Source organism: Astyanax mexicanus, chromosome 15 (genome assembly GCF_023375975.1).
Source record: "Astyanax mexicanus isolate ESR-SI-001 chromosome 15, AstMex3_surface, whole genome shotgun sequence".
In the NCBI taxonomy this organism is placed as follows: Eukaryota; Metazoa; Chordata; class Actinopteri; order Characiformes; family Acestrorhamphidae; genus Astyanax; species Astyanax mexicanus.
Window position 1 is genome coordinate 19530001 of NC_064422.1, and position 12500 is coordinate 19542500.

Here is a 12500-nt window from a genome sequence, read left to right on the forward strand (position 1 = left end):
GATGGATGTATTTCAACACTCTACAGAATCTTTAGGTAGGCGATGTGTTATTTTGCCCTGTTTTCTCAAATTAATTGTATTTTGAAGGAAAACAAGGTTCCACCGAGATTTGAACTCGGATCGCTGGATTCAGAGTCCAGAGTGCTAACCATTACACCATGGAACCCACGTCAAGAGCTTACCTTGAAGATTTCTTATAAACTTATCATGTCAAAAGCTGATTAGAAACACAACGTCAACAAGCACAAAGAACACCCTCAGTGTTCTGCCGAAACCCGGGATCGAACCAGGGACCTTTAGATCTTCAGTCTAACGCTCTCCCAACTGAGCTATTTCGGCAGCACACAGAGGAAACCTCACGCTGCATCACCTGTCTGTCCATGTTCAGTTAAGCTAGCAAACTCCAACAAAAACCTTGCAACAACTTAATGTGTCTTTCTTGGGTGGAAAGCTATGTGGAAGGCTATGCTTTGCCTTTGAAAAAGAATAACTTTCTCCCCGTCGGGAAATCTAACCCCGGGCTTCCGTGTGACAGGCGGAGATTCTGTCCACTATACTAACGAGGAGCACAGAATGCTTCTGTGTACTCCAAAAAAACGTGATTTACTGAACCACCAGAGTGCTAACCATTACACCATGGAACCCACGTCGAAAGCTTACCTTGAAGATTTCTTATAAACTTATCATGTCAATAGCTGATTAGAAACGCAACATCAACAAGCACAAAGAAGACCCTCATTGTTCTGCCAAAACCCGGGATCGAACCAGGGACCTTTAGATCTTCAGTCTAACGCTCTCCCAACTGAGCTATTTCGGCAGCACACAGAGTAAACCTCACGCTGCATCACCTGTCTGTCCATGTTCGGTTAAGCTAGCAAACTCCAACAAAAACCTTGCAACAACTTAATGTGTCTTTCTTGGGTGACAAGCTATGTGGAAGGCTATGTTTTGCCTTTGAAAAAGGATAACTTTCCCCCCGTCGGGAAATCTAACCCCGGGCTTCCGCGTGACAGGCGGAGATTCTGTCCACTATACTAACGAGGAGCACAGAACGCTTCTGTGTACTCCAAAAAAACGTGATTTACTGAACCACTTGTTTGGCTTCACCACTCTCTGCAAGAGTTTCGTCTTTGAAACAGAGCATTTTCCCTACCAAACAGTGACGGTACAGGATCTAGAGTTCTTTTACAAGGCTTCATTTGAGTTAGTGTTCATGAAAAACGATGGATGTATTTCACCACTCTACAGACTCTTTAGGTAGGCGATGTGTTATTTTGCCCTGTTTTCTCAAATTAATTGTATTTTGAAGGAAAACAAGGTTCCACCGAGATTTGAACTCGGATCACTGGATTCAAAGTCCAGAGTGCTAACCATTACACCATGGAACCCACGTAGAAAGTTTACCTTGAAGATTTCTTATAAACGTATCATGTCAATAGCTGATTAGAAACGCAACATCAACAAGCACAAAGAAGACCCTCAGTGTTCTGCCGAAACCCGGGATCGAACCAGGGACCTTTAGATCTTCAGTCTAACGCTCTCCCAACTGAGCTATTTCGGCAGCACATAGAAGAAACCTCACGGTGCATCACCTGTCTGTCCATGTTCAGTTAAGCTAGCAAACTACAACAAAAACCTTGCAACAACTTAATGTGTCTTTCTTGGGTGACAAGCTATGTGGAAGGCTATGCTTTGCCTTTGAAAAAGGATAACTTTCTCCCCGTCAGGAAATCTAACCCCGGGCTTCCGCGTGACAGGCGGAGATACTGTCCACTATACTAACGAGGAGCACAGAACGCTTCTGTGTACTCCAAAAAAACGTGATTTACTGAACCACTTGTTTGGCTTCACCACTCTCTGTAAGAGTTTCGTCTTTGAAACAGAGCATTTTCCCTACCACACAGTGACGGTACAGGATCTAGAGTTCTTTTACAAGGCTTCATTTGAGGCAGTGTTCATGAAAAACGATGGATGTATTTCACCACTCTACAGACTCTTTAGGTAGGCGATGTGTTATTTTGCCCTGTTTTCTCAAATTAATTGTATTTTGAAGGAAAACAAGGTTCCACCGAGATTTGAACTCGGATCACTGGATTCAAAGTCCAGAGTGCTAACCATTACACCATGGAACCCACGTCGAAAGCTTAACTTGAAGATTTCTTATAAACTTATCATGTCAAAAGCTGATTAGAAACACAACATCAACAAGCACAAAGAAGACCCTGAGTGGTCTGCCGAAACCCGGAATCGAACCAGGGACCTTTATATCTTCAGTCTAACGCTCTCCCAACTGAGCTATTTCAGCAGCACAAAGAGGAAACCTCACGCTGCATCACCTGTCTGTCCATGTTCAGTTAAGCTAGCCAGCTCCAACAAAATCCTTGCAACAACTTAATGTGTCTTTCTTTTGTGGAAAGCTATGTGGAAGGCTATGCTTTGCCTTTGAAAAAGAATAATTTTCTCCCCGTCGGGGAATCGAACCCCGGTTTTCCGCGTAACAGGCGGAGATACTGTCCACTATACTAACGAGGAGCACAGAACGATACTGTGTACTCCAAAAAACGTGATTTACTGAACCACTTGTTAGGTTTCACCACTCTCTGCAGTGGTTTCGTCTTTGAAACAGAGCATTTTCCTTACCACACAGTGACGGTACAGGATCTAGAGTTCTTTTACAAGGCTTCATTTGAGGCAGTGTTCATGAAAAACGATGGATGTATTTCACCACTCTACAGACTCTTTAGGTAGATGATGTGTTATTTTGCCCTGTTTTCTCAAATTAATTATATTTTGAAGGAAAACAAGGTTCCACCGAGATTTGAACTCGGATCGCTGGATTCAGAGTCCAGAGTGCTAACCATTACACCATGGAACCCACGTAGAAAGCTTACCTTGAAGATTTCTTATAAACTTATCATGTCAATAGCTGATTAGAAACACAACGTCAACAAGCACAAAGAACACCCTCAGTGTTCTGCCGAAACCCGTGATCGAACCAGGGACCTTTAGATCTTCAGTCTAACGCTCTCCCAACTGAGCTATTTCGGCAGCACAAAGAGGAAACCTCACGCTGCATCACCTGTCTGTCCATGTTCAGTTAAGCTAGCAAGCTCCAACAAAATCCTTGCAACAACTTAATGTGTCTTTCTTAGGTGGAATGCTATGTGGAAGGCTATGCTTTGCCTTTGAAAAAGAATAACTTTCTCCCCGTCGGGGAATCGAACCCCGGTCTTCCACGTGACAGGCGGAGATACTGTCCACTATACTAACGAGGAGCACAGAACGATACTGTGTACTCCAAAAAACGTGATTTACTGAACCACTTGTTAGGTTTCACCACTCTCTGCAGTGGTTTCGTCTTTGAAACAGAGCATTTTCCTTCCCACACAGTGACGGTACAGGATCTAGAGTTCTTTTACAAGGCTTCATTTGAGGCAGTGTTCATGAAAAACGATGGATGTATTTCACCACTCTACAGACTCTTTAGGTAGGCGATGTGTTATTTTGCACTGTTTTCTCAAATTAATTGTATTTTGAAGGAAAACAAGGTTCCACCGAGATTTGAACTCGGATCACTGGATTCAAAGTCCAGAGTGCTAACCATTACACCATGGAACCCATGTCGAAACCTTCCCTTGAAGATTTCTTATAAACGTATCATGTCAATAGCTGATTAGAAACGCAACATCAACAAGCACAAAGAAGACCCTCAGTGTTCTGCCGAAACCCGGGATCAAACCAGGGACCTTTAGATCTTCAGTCTAACGCTCTCCCAACTGAGCTATTTCGGCAGCACAAAGAGGACACCTCACGCTGCATCACCTGTCTGTCCATGTTCAGTTAAGCTAGCAAGCTCCAACAAAATCCTTGCAACAACTTAATGTGTCTTTCTTGGGTGGAAAGCTATGTGGAAGGCTATGCTTTGCCTTTGAAAAAGAATAACTTTCTCCCCGTCGGGGAATCGAACCCCGGTATTCCGCGTGACAGGCGGAGATACTGTCCACTATACTAACGAGGAGCACAGAACAACACTGTGTACTCCAAAAAACGTGATTTACTGAACCACTTGTTTGGCTTCACCACTCTCTGCAAGAGTTTCGTCTTTGAAACAGAGCATTTTCCCTACCACACAGTGACGGTACAGGATCTAGAGTTCTTTTACAAGGCTTCATTTGAGGCAGTGTTCATGAAAAACGATGGATGTATTTCACCACTCTACAGACTCTTTAGGTAGGCGATGTGTTATTTTGCCCTGTTTTCTCAAATTAATTGTGTTTTGGAGGAAAACAAGGTTCCACCGAGATTTGAACTCGGATCACTGGATTCAAAGTCCAGAGTGCTAACCATTACACCATGGAACCCACGACAAAAGCATAGCTTGAATATTTCTTATAAACTTATCATGTCAAAAGCTGATTAGAAACACAATGACAACAAGCACAAAAAATACCCCCGGTGTTCTGCCGAAACCCGGGATCGAACCAGGGACCTTTAGATCTTCAGTCTAACGCTCTCCCAACTGAGCTATTTCGGCAGCACACAGAGTAAACCTCACGCTGCATCACCTGTCTGTCCATGTTCGGTTAAGCTAGCAAACTCCAACAAAAACCTTGCAACAACTTAATGTGTCTTTCTTGGGTGACAAGCTATGTGGAAGGCTATGCTTTGCCTTTGAAAAAGCATAACTTTCTCCCCGTCGGGAAATCTAACCCCGGGCTTCCGCGTGACAGGCGGAGATTCTGTCCACTATACTAACGAGGAGCACAGAACGCTTCTGTGTACTCCAAAAAAACGTGATTTACTGAACCACTTGTTTGGCTTCACCACTCTCTGCAAGAGTTTCGTCTTTGAAACAGAGCATTTTCCCTACCACACAGTGACGGTACAGGATCTAGAGTTCTTTTACAAGGCTTCATTTGAGGCAGTGTTCATGAAAAACGATGGATGTATTTCACCACTCTACAGACTCTTTAGGTAGGCGATGTGTTATTTTGCCCTGTTTTCTCAAATTAATTGTGTTTTGAAGGAAAACAAGGTTCCACCGAGATTTGAACTCGGATCACTGGATTCAAAGTCCAGAGTGCTAACCATTACACCATGGAACCCACGACAAAAGCATAGCTTGAATATTTCTTATAAACTTATCATGTCAAAAGCTGATTAGAAACACAATGACAACAAGCACAAAAAATACCCCCGGTGTTCTGCCAAAACCCAGGATCGAACCAGGGACCTTTAGATCTTCAGTCTATCGCTCTCCCAACTGAGCTATTTCGGAAGCACACTGAGGAAACCTCACGCTGCATAACCTGTCTGTCCATGTTCAGTTAAGCTAGCAAACTCCAACAAAAACCTTGCAACAATTTAATGTGTCTTTCTTGGGTGACAAGCTATGTGGAAGGCTATGCTTTGCCTTTGAAAAAGGATAACTTTCTCCTCGTCGGGAAATCTAACCCCGGGCTTCCGCATGACAGGCGGAGATACTGTCCACTATACTAACGAGGAGCACAGAACGATACTGTGTACTCCAAAAAACGTGATTTACTGAACCACTTGTTAGGTTTCACCACTCTCTGCAGTGGTTTCGTCTTTGAAACAGAGCATTTTCCTTCCCACACAGTGACGGTACAGGGTCTAGAGTTCTTTTACAAGGCTTCATTTGAGGCAGTGTTCATGAAAAACGATGGATGTATTTCAACACTCTACAGAATCTTTAGGTAGGCGATGTGTTATTTTGCCCTGTTTTCTCAAATTAATTGTATTTTGAAGGAAAACAAGGTTCCACCAAGATTTGAACTCGGATCGCTGGATTCAGAGTCCAGAGTGCTAACCATTACACCATGGAACCCACGTCGAAAGCTTACCTTGAAGATTTCTTATAAACTTATCATTTCGGCAGCACACAGATGAAACCTCACGGTGCATCACCTGTCTGTCCACAATCAGTTAAGCTACCAAGCTCCAACAAAACCCTTGCAACAACTTAATGTGTCTTTCTTGGGTGGCAAACTATGTGGAAGGCTATGGTTGGCCTTTGAAAAAGGGCAACTTTCTCCCCGTCTGCGAATCGAACCCCGGTGTTCCGCGTGACAGGCGGAGATACTGTCCACTATACTAACGAGAAGCACATACCGATACTGTGTACTCCAAAAACGTGATTTACTGAACCACTTGTTAGGTTTCACCACTCTCTGCAGTGGTTTTGTCTTTGAAACAGAGCATTTTCCTTACCACACAGTGACGGTACAGGATCTAGAGTTCTTTTACAAGGCTTCTGTTGAGGCAGTGTTCATGAAAAATGATGGATGTATTTCACCACTCTACAGACTTTTTAGGTAGACAATGTGTTATTTTGCCCTGTTTTCTCAAATTAATTATATTTTGAAGGAAAACAAGGTTCCACCGAGATTTGAACTCGGATCGCTGGATTCAGAGTCCAGAGTGCTAACCATTACACCATGGAACCCACATCAAAAGCTTAGCTTGAATACTTCTTATAAACTTATCATGTCAAAAGCTGATTAGAAACACAACATCAACAAGCACAAAGAACACCCTCAGTGTTCTGCCGAAACCCGGGATTGAACCAGGGACCTTTAGATCTTCAGTCTAACGCTCTCCCAACTGAGCTATTTCGGCAGCACAAAGAGGAAACCTCACGCTGCATCACCTGTCTGTCCATGTTCAGTTAAGCTAGCAAGCTCCAACAAAATCCTTGCAACAACTTAATGTGTCTTTCTTGGGTGGAATGCTATGTGGAAGGCTATGCTTTGCCTTTGAAAAAGAATAACTTTCTCCCCGTCGGGGAACCGAACCCCGGTCTTCCGCGTGACAGGCGGAGATACTGTCCACTATACTAACGAGGAGCACAGAACAATACTGTGTACTCCAAAAAACGTGATTTACTGAACCACTTGTTAGGTTTCACCACTCTCTGCAGTGGTTTCGTCTTTGAAACAGAGCATTTTCCTTCCCACACAGTGACGGTACAGGATCTAGAGTTCTTTTACAAGGCTTCATTTGAGGCAGTGTTCATGAAAAACGATGGATGTATTTCACCACTCTACAGACTCTTTAGGTAGGCGATGTGTTATTTTGCCCTGTTTTCTCAAATTAATTGTATTTTGAAGGAAAACAAGGTTCCACCTAGATTTGAACTCGGATCGCTGGATTTAGAGTCCAGAGTGCTAACCATTACACCATGGAACCCACATCAAAAGCTTATCTTGAAGATTTCTTATAAACTTATCATGTCAAAAGCTGATTAGAAACACAACGTCAACAAGCACAAAGAACACCCTCAGTGTTCTGCCGAAACCCGGGATCGAACCAGGGACCTTTAGATCTTCAGTCTAACACTCTCCCAAATGAGCTATTTCGGCAGCACACAGAGTAAACCTCACGCTGCATCACCTGTCTGTCCATGTTCAGTTAAGCTAGCAAGCTCCAACAAAATCCTTGCAACAACTTAATGTGTCTTTCTTGGGTGGAAAGCTATGTGGAAGGCTATGCTTTGCCTTTGAAAAAGAATAACTTTCTCCCCGTCGGGGAATCGAACCCCGGTCTTCCGCGTGACAGGCGGAGATACTGTCCACTATACTAACGAGGAGCACAGAACGATACTGTGTACTCCAAAAAACGTGATTTACTGAACCACTTGTTAGGTTTCACCACTCTCTGCAGTGGTTTCGTCTTTGAAACAGAGCATTTTCCTTCCCACACAGTGACGGTACAGGATCTAGAGTTCTTTTACAAGGCTTCATTTGAGGCAGTGTTCATGAAAAACGATGGATGTATTTCACCACTCTACAGACTCTTTAGGTAGGCGATGTGTTATTTTGCCCTGTTTTCTCAAATTAATTGTATTTTGAAGGAAAACAAGGTTCCACCTAGATTTGAACTCGGATCGCTGGATTTATAGTCCAGAGTGCTAACCATTACACCATGGAACCCACATCAAAAGCTTATCTTGAAGATTTCTTATAAACTTATCATGTCAAAAGCTGATTAGAAACACAACGTCAACAAGCACAAAGAACACCCTCAGTGTTCTGCCGAAACCCGGGATCGAACCAGGGACCTTTAGATCTTCAGTCTAACGCTCTCCCAACTGAGCTATTTCGGCAGCACACAGAGTAAACCTCACGCTGCATCACCTGTCTGTCCATGTTCAGTTAAGCTAGCAAGCTCCAACAAAATCCTTGCAACAACTTAATGTGTCTTTCTTGGGTGGAAAGCTATGTGGAAGGCTATGCTTTGCCTTTGAAAAAGAATAACTTTCTCCCCGTCGGGGAATCGAACCCCGGTCTTCCGCGTGACAGGCGGAGATACTGTCCACTATACTAACGAGGAGCACAGAACGATACTGTGTACTCCAAAAAACGTGATTTACTGAACCACTTGTTAGGTTTCACCACTCTCTGCAGTGGTTTCGTCTTTGAAACAGAGCATTTTCCTTCCCACACAGTGACGGTACAGGATCTAGAGTTCTTTTACAAGGCTTCATTTGAGGCAGTGTTCATGAAAAACGATGGATGTATTTCACCACTCTACAGACTCTTTAGGTAGGCGATGTGTTATTTTGCCCTGTTTTCTCAAATTAATTGTATTTTGAAGGAAAACAAGGTTCCACCGAGATTTGAACTCGGATCACTGGATTCAAAGTCCAGAGTGCTAACCATTACACCATGGAACCCACGTCGAAAGCTTAGCTTGAAGATTTCTTATAAACTTATCATGTCAAAAGCTGATTAGAAACACAACATCAACAAGCACAAAGAAGACCCTCAGTGTTCTGCCGAAACCCGGGATCAAACCAGGGACCTTTAGATCTTCAGTCTAACGCTCTCCCAACTGAGCTATGTCGGCAGCACAAAGAGGACACCTCACGTTGCATCACCTGTCTGTCCATGTTCAGTTAAGCTACCAAGCTCCAACAAAAACCTTGCAACAACTTAATGTGTCTTTCTTGGGTGACAAGCTATGTGGAAGGCTATGCTTTGCCTTTGAAAAAGGATAACTTTCTCCCCGTCGGGAAATCTAACCCCGGGCTTCCGCGTGACAGGCGGAGATTCTGTCCACTATACTAACGAGGAGCACAGAACGCTTCTGTGTACTCCAAAAAAACGTGATTTACTGAACCACTTGTTTGGCTTCACCACTCTCTGCAAGAGTTTCGTCTTTGAAACAGAGCATTTTCCCTACCACACAGTGACGGTACAGGATCTAGAGTTCTTTTACAAGGCTTCATTTGAGGCAGTGTTCATGAAAAACGATGGATGTATTTCAACACTCTACAGAATCTTTAGGTAGGCGATGTGTTATTTTGCCCTGTTTTCTCAAATTAATTGTATTTTGAAGGAAAACAAGGTTCCACCGAGATTTGAACTCGGATCGCTGGATTCAGAGTCCAGAGTGCTAACCATTACACCATGGAACCCACGTCGAAAGCATACCTTGAAGATTTCTTATAAACTTATCATGTCAATAGCTGATTAGAAACACAACGTCAACAAGCACAAAGAACACCCTCAGTGTTCTGCCGAAACCCGGGATCAAACCAGGGACCTTTAGACCTTCAGTCTAACGCTCTCCCAACTGAGCTATTTCGGCAGCACACAGAGTAAACCTCACGCTGCATCACCTGTCTGTCCATGTTCAGTTAAGCTAGCAAACTCCAACAAAAACCTTGCAACAATTTAATGTGTCTTTCTTGGGTGACAAGCTATGTGGAAGGCTATGATTTGCCTTTGAAAAAGGATAACTTTCTCCTCGTCGGGAAATCTAACCCCGGGCTTCCGCATGACAGGCGGAGATACTGTCCACTATACTAACGAGGAGCACAGAACGATACTGTGTACTCCAAAAAACGTGATTTACTGAACCACTTGTTAGGTTTCACCACTCTCTGCAGTGGTTTCGTCTTTGAAACAGAGCATTTTCCTTCCCACACAGTGACGGTACAGGATCTAGAGTTCTTTTACAAGGCTTCATTTGAGGCAGTGTTCATGAAAAATGATGGATGTATTTCAACACTCTACAGAATCTTTAGGTAGGCGATATGTTATTTTGCCCTGTTTTCTCAAATTAATTGTATTTTGAAGGAAAACAAGGTTCCACCAAGATTTGAACTCGGATCGCTGGATTCAGAGTCCAGAGTGCTAACCATTACACCATGGAACCCACGTCGAAAGCTTACCTTGAAGATTTCTTATAAACTTATCATTTCGGCAGCACACAGATGAAACCTCACGGTGCATCACCTGTCTGTCCACAATCAGTTAAGCTACCAAGCTCCAACAAAACCCTTGCAACAACTTAATGTGTCTTTCTTGGGTGGCAAACTATGTGGAAGGCTATGGTTGGCCTTTGAAAAAGGGCAACTTTCTCCCCGTCTGGGAATCGAACCCCGGTGTTCCGCGTGACAGGCGGAGATACTGTCCACTATACTAACGAGAAGCACATACCGATACTGTGTACTCCAAAAACGTGATTTACTGAACCACTTGTTAGGTTTCACCACTCTCTGCAGTGGTTTTGTCTTTGAAACAGAGCATTTTCCTTACCACACAGTGACGGTACAGGATCTAGAGTTCTTTTACAAGGCTTCTGTTGAGGCAGTGTTCATGAAAAATGATGGATGTATTTCACCACTCTACAGACTCTTTAGGTAGATAATGTGTTATTTTGCCCTGTTTTCTCAAATTAATTGTGTTTTGAAGGAAAACAAGGTTCCACCGAGATTTGAACTCGGATCACTGGATTCAAAGTCCAGAGTGCTAACCATTACACCATGGAACCCACGTAGAAAGTTTACCTTGAAGATTTCTTATAAACTTATCATGTCAAAAGCTGATTAGAAACACAACATCAACAAGCACAAAGAACACCCTCAGTGTTCTGCCGAAACCCGGGATCGAACCAGGGACCTTTAGATCTTCAGTCTAACGCTCTCCCAACTGAGCTATTTCGGCAGCACACAGAGTAAACCTCACGCTGCATCACCTGTCTGTCCATGTTCAGTTAAGCTAGCAAACTCCAACAAAAACCTTGCAACAACTTAATGTGTCTTTCTTGGGTGACAAGCTATGTGGAAGGCTATGCTTTGCCTTTGAAAAAGCATAACTTTCTCCCCGTCGGGAAATCTAACCCCGGGCTTCCGCGTGACAGGCGGAGATTCTGTCCACTATACTAACGAGGAGCACAGAACGCTTCTGTGTACTCCAAAAAAACGTGATTTACTGAACCACTTGTTTGGCTTCACCACTCTCTGCAAGAGTTTCGTCTTTGAAACAGAGCATTTTCCCTACCACACAGTGACGGTACAGGATCTAGAGTTCTTTTACAAGGCTTCATTTGAGGCAGTGTTCATGAAAAACGATGGATGTATTTCACCACTCTACAGACTCTTTAGGTAGGCGATGTGTTATTTTGCCCTGTTTTCTCAAATTAATTGTATTTTGAAGGAAAACAAGGTTCCACCGAGATTTGAACTCGGATCACTGGATTCAAAGTCCAGAGTGCTAACCATTACACCATGGAACCCACGTCGAAAGCTTACCTTGAAGATTTCTTATAAACTTATCATGTCAAAAGCTGATTAGAAACACAACATCAACAAGCACAAAGAAGACCCTGAGTGGTCTGCCGAAACCCGGAATCGAACCAGGGAACTTTATATCTTCAGTCTAACGCTCTCCCAACTGAGCTATTTCAGCAGCACAAAGAGGAAACCTCACGCTGCATCACCTGTCTGTCCATGTTCAGTTAAGCTAGCCAGCTCCAACAAAATCCTTGCAACAACTTAATGTGTCTTTCTTTTGTGGAAAGCTATGTGGAAGGCTATGCTTTGCCTTTGAAAAAGAATAACTTTCTCCCCGTCGGGGAATCGAACCCCGGTCTTCCACGTGACAGGCGGAGATACTGTCCACTATACTAACGAGGAGCACAGAACGATACTGTGTACTCCAAAAAACGTGATTTACTGAACCACTTGTTAGGTTTCACCACTCTCTGCAGTGGTTTCGTCTTTGAAACAGAGCATTTTCCTTCCCACACAGTGACGGTACAGGATCTAGAGTTCTTTTACAAGGCTTCATTTGAGGCAGTGTTCATGAAAAACGATGGATGTATTTCACCACTCTACAGACTCTTTAGGTAGGCGATGTGTTATTTTGCCCTGTTTTCTCAAATTAATTGTATTTTGAAGGAAAACAAGGTTCCACCGAGATTTGAACTCGGATCACTGGATTCAAAGTCCAGAGTGCTAACCATTACACCATGGAACCCATGTCGAAACCTTCCCTTGAAGATTTCTTATAAACGTATCATGTCAATAGCTGATTAGAAACGCAACATCAACAAGCACAAAGAAGACCCTCAGTGTTCTGCCGAAACCCGGGATCAAACCAGGGACCTTTAGATCTTCAGTCTAACGCTCTCCCAACTGAGCTATTTCGGCAGCACAAAGAGGACACCTCACGCTGCATCACCTGTCTGTC

At 43.5% G+C, this 12500-nt stretch overlaps 25 non-coding genes across 25 annotated transcripts; all 25 read right to left on the bottom strand.

Moving 5' to 3' along the window:
• Window positions 1–94: 94 nt before the first annotated feature.
• Window positions 95–166, bottom strand: trnaq-cug (transfer RNA glutamine (anticodon CUG)). Its single transcript has one exon. It is a non-coding gene; the product is annotated as a tRNA-Gln (tRNA).
• Window positions 167–266: 100 nt separating this feature from the next.
• Window positions 267–339, bottom strand: trnaf-gaa (transfer RNA phenylalanine (anticodon GAA)). Its single transcript has one exon. It is a non-coding gene; the product is annotated as a tRNA-Phe (tRNA).
• A 405-nt stretch (window positions 340–744) lies between these two features.
• Window positions 745–817, bottom strand: trnaf-gaa (transfer RNA phenylalanine (anticodon GAA)). The gene has a single exon. It is a non-coding gene; the product is annotated as a tRNA-Phe (tRNA).
• Window positions 818–1316: 499 nt separating this feature from the next.
• Window positions 1317–1388, bottom strand: trnaq-uug (transfer RNA glutamine (anticodon UUG)). Its single transcript has one exon. It is a non-coding gene; the product is annotated as a tRNA-Gln (tRNA).
• Window positions 1389–1488: 100 nt separating this feature from the next.
• On the bottom strand, window positions 1489–1561 carry trnaf-gaa (transfer RNA phenylalanine (anticodon GAA)). The gene has a single exon. It is a non-coding gene; the product is annotated as a tRNA-Phe (tRNA).
• A 499-nt stretch (window positions 1562–2060) lies between these two features.
• Window positions 2061–2132, bottom strand: trnaq-uug (transfer RNA glutamine (anticodon UUG)). Its single transcript has one exon. It is a non-coding gene; the product is annotated as a tRNA-Gln (tRNA).
• A 671-nt stretch (window positions 2133–2803) lies between these two features.
• Window positions 2804–2875, bottom strand: trnaq-cug (transfer RNA glutamine (anticodon CUG)). Its single transcript has one exon. It is a non-coding gene; the product is annotated as a tRNA-Gln (tRNA).
• Window positions 2876–3546: 671 nt separating this feature from the next.
• On the bottom strand, window positions 3547–3618 carry trnaq-uug (transfer RNA glutamine (anticodon UUG)). Its single transcript has one exon. It is a non-coding gene; the product is annotated as a tRNA-Gln (tRNA).
• Window positions 3619–3718: 100 nt separating this feature from the next.
• trnaf-gaa (transfer RNA phenylalanine (anticodon GAA)) lies at window positions 3719–3791 on the bottom strand. Its single transcript has one exon. It is a non-coding gene; the product is annotated as a tRNA-Phe (tRNA).
• A 498-nt stretch (window positions 3792–4289) lies between these two features.
• On the bottom strand, window positions 4290–4361 carry trnaq-uug (transfer RNA glutamine (anticodon UUG)). The gene has a single exon. It is a non-coding gene; the product is annotated as a tRNA-Gln (tRNA).
• Window positions 4362–4461: 100 nt separating this feature from the next.
• trnaf-gaa (transfer RNA phenylalanine (anticodon GAA)) lies at window positions 4462–4534 on the bottom strand. The gene has a single exon. It is a non-coding gene; the product is annotated as a tRNA-Phe (tRNA).
• Window positions 4535–5033: 499 nt separating this feature from the next.
• trnaq-uug (transfer RNA glutamine (anticodon UUG)) lies at window positions 5034–5105 on the bottom strand. Its single transcript has one exon. It is a non-coding gene; the product is annotated as a tRNA-Gln (tRNA).
• A 671-nt stretch (window positions 5106–5776) lies between these two features.
• Window positions 5777–5848, bottom strand: trnaq-cug (transfer RNA glutamine (anticodon CUG)). Its single transcript has one exon. It is a non-coding gene; the product is annotated as a tRNA-Gln (tRNA).
• A 546-nt stretch (window positions 5849–6394) lies between these two features.
• Window positions 6395–6466, bottom strand: trnaq-cug (transfer RNA glutamine (anticodon CUG)). The gene has a single exon. It is a non-coding gene; the product is annotated as a tRNA-Gln (tRNA).
• A 100-nt stretch (window positions 6467–6566) lies between these two features.
• trnaf-gaa (transfer RNA phenylalanine (anticodon GAA)) lies at window positions 6567–6639 on the bottom strand. The gene has a single exon. It is a non-coding gene; the product is annotated as a tRNA-Phe (tRNA).
• A 1241-nt stretch (window positions 6640–7880) lies between these two features.
• Window positions 7881–7952, bottom strand: trnay-aua (transfer RNA tyrosine (anticodon AUA)). The gene has a single exon. It is a non-coding gene; the product is annotated as a tRNA-Tyr (tRNA).
• Window positions 7953–8052: 100 nt separating this feature from the next.
• Window positions 8053–8125, bottom strand: trnaf-gaa (transfer RNA phenylalanine (anticodon GAA)). Its single transcript has one exon. It is a non-coding gene; the product is annotated as a tRNA-Phe (tRNA).
• Window positions 8126–8623: 498 nt separating this feature from the next.
• Window positions 8624–8695, bottom strand: trnaq-uug (transfer RNA glutamine (anticodon UUG)). Its single transcript has one exon. It is a non-coding gene; the product is annotated as a tRNA-Gln (tRNA).
• A 672-nt stretch (window positions 8696–9367) lies between these two features.
• Window positions 9368–9439, bottom strand: trnaq-cug (transfer RNA glutamine (anticodon CUG)). The gene has a single exon. It is a non-coding gene; the product is annotated as a tRNA-Gln (tRNA).
• Window positions 9440–10110: 671 nt separating this feature from the next.
• On the bottom strand, window positions 10111–10182 carry trnaq-cug (transfer RNA glutamine (anticodon CUG)). Its single transcript has one exon. It is a non-coding gene; the product is annotated as a tRNA-Gln (tRNA).
• Window positions 10183–10728: 546 nt separating this feature from the next.
• On the bottom strand, window positions 10729–10800 carry trnaq-uug (transfer RNA glutamine (anticodon UUG)). Its single transcript has one exon. It is a non-coding gene; the product is annotated as a tRNA-Gln (tRNA).
• A 100-nt stretch (window positions 10801–10900) lies between these two features.
• Window positions 10901–10973, bottom strand: trnaf-gaa (transfer RNA phenylalanine (anticodon GAA)). The gene has a single exon. It is a non-coding gene; the product is annotated as a tRNA-Phe (tRNA).
• Window positions 10974–11472: 499 nt separating this feature from the next.
• trnaq-uug (transfer RNA glutamine (anticodon UUG)) lies at window positions 11473–11544 on the bottom strand. The gene has a single exon. It is a non-coding gene; the product is annotated as a tRNA-Gln (tRNA).
• Window positions 11545–12215: 671 nt separating this feature from the next.
• Window positions 12216–12287, bottom strand: trnaq-uug (transfer RNA glutamine (anticodon UUG)). Its single transcript has one exon. It is a non-coding gene; the product is annotated as a tRNA-Gln (tRNA).
• A 100-nt stretch (window positions 12288–12387) lies between these two features.
• Window positions 12388–12460, bottom strand: trnaf-gaa (transfer RNA phenylalanine (anticodon GAA)). The gene has a single exon. It is a non-coding gene; the product is annotated as a tRNA-Phe (tRNA).
• Between the last annotated feature and the right edge of the window lie 40 nt (window positions 12461–12500).